General features: G+C 55.3%; 1 protein-coding gene across 1 annotated transcript in view; it reads left to right on the top strand.

Moving 5' to 3' along the window:
* Positions 1–1,105: 1,105 nt before the first annotated feature.
* Positions 1,106–1,763, top strand: part of LOC108803868 (serine/threonine-protein kinase SIK1-like) — a gene marked incomplete at its 3' end in the record, with an annotated part of 9,814 nt that continues 9,156 nt past the window's right edge. Inside the window, exon 1 of the mRNA XM_018575663.1 lies at positions 1,106–1,427. The remainder of the gene's footprint in view (positions 1,428–1,763) is intronic.

Here is a 1,763-nt window from a genome sequence, read left to right as displayed (position 1 = left end):
CTGGAAGGGTTTGAGGTCCTCTGGGAGAGTTGGGGCCCTCTGGAAGGGTTTGAGGGCCTCTGGGAGAGTTGGGGCCCCCTGGAAGGGTTTGAGGTCCTCTGGGAGAGTTGGGGCCCTCTGGAAGGGTTTGATGTCCTCTGGGAGAGTTGGGGCCCTCTGGAAGGGTTTGAGGGCCTCTGGGTGAGTTGGGGCCCTCTGGAAGGGTTTGAGGGCCTCTGGGAGAGTTGGGGCCCTCTGGAAGGGTTTGAGGTCCTCTGGGAGAGTTGGGGCCCTCTGGAACGGTTTGAGGTCCTCTGGGAGAGTTGGGCCCCTCTGGAAGGCTTTGATGTCCTTCGGGAGAGCGGAACCTCCGCTCTGTGGCAACTCACCGAACACAGACAATATACCAGGGGCCAAAATATCTGTCTGTGGAGCCAGGGCCCCTACAGGGAAGCAGAGGGGGGCCACTCTGGAGGAGATGAAGTCCCTATGAATGGACTTGCGGCCTCTTGGGGAAGACTGGGGTCCTTCTACAAGAATTAGGTTATCTGGGATAGTTGGGCCCCTGTGGAGGAGCTGGAGTCTTTCTGGGATAGCCGGGGTCCCCTAAAAAGGAGGATGGGCCCTTCCAAAAAAAAGATACTGAAGACGTTGAAGCCCTTTTGAAGGAGTTGGTGTCCCTCTAAAGACGTTGGGGCCCCTATTGAGAATGGGCCCTTGTGAAAGAGGTGGGGTTACTCTGGACAAGTAGGGGCCCCTATAGAGTAGTTGGGGACCCTCCAAAGAAGTTGAAAAAAGTGGGGTCCCTGTGGAGGATTTGTAGTTTTTTGGGATAGTGGCGAGTCATGTGCACAATTCGGGGCCCCTGTGAGAGAGTTAGGTTCTATCTGGTCAGTGTGTGGCCCCTGTGAAATAATTGGGACCCCTCTGGATAAGTTGGCCCCTATAAGATGAATTGTCCCTGTGAAGAAGTGCTGTAGAAAGTTGGGGTCCCTCTGGGACTCTTGTGGAAAACGTGGGGTCTCTGTGGAGAAGTTGGGGCTCCTCTGGAGACGTTGGGGCCCCCCGAGGATCCAGCACCCCCACCTTCCCTGCATTCTCCCAAGCAGCCGCCAGGTGAAGCGCCTGACGTCACAGAATCAATGCGCAGGCGCACTCGGATGAAACTGAACCCTGACGATTACGGCCCAGCTGTTCTCTGACGTCACTGGCCGGTCTCCATGGGGACGGCGACATCATCCCGCGCGTCAGAATTCCCGGTCACTAGGCAACGGGGCGGAGTCCTGCCGGGGTTGACGTCAGCGTTACGTCAATGGGGCGGAGCTTTTAGGGTGAGTGACGCTAAGGAACACGTGATCTCCGGAGAGAAACGGCGTGAAAAACCAAATACCTAACTGTGACAGAAGACGGTGCTGACCGACACCGAGCGGTATACGGGGAGAGGAGAGGTGAGTGCTCCCCGAATATATAGCCATCTTATGCCCCCCTCACCCTATTATATACCCCCATCATCTCTCTATATACCCCCTCACCTCTCTATACACCCCTCACCCCTATATACATCCCTCAAGTACCCCCCTCACCCCTATATATACACCTATTATATACCCCCCTCACCTCTCTATACCCCCCTCACCCCTATATACCCCATCATCTCTCTATACCCCCATTATATACCCCCTCACCTCTCTATACACCCCTCACCCCTATATACACCCACCCTCTATATACCCCCTCACCCCTATATATACACACCTATTATATACCCCCTCACCCCTATATAC

Source organism: Nanorana parkeri, unplaced genomic scaffold (assembly GCF_000935625.1).
Source record: "Nanorana parkeri isolate BGI_ZX_2015 unplaced genomic scaffold, ASM93562v1 scaffold4366, whole genome shotgun sequence".
Classification (NCBI taxonomy): domain Eukaryota; kingdom Metazoa; phylum Chordata; class Amphibia; order Anura; family Dicroglossidae; genus Nanorana; species Nanorana parkeri.
Note: the sequence above shows the minus strand (reverse complement) of the source record. Positions and strands in the feature narration are given on the sequence as shown.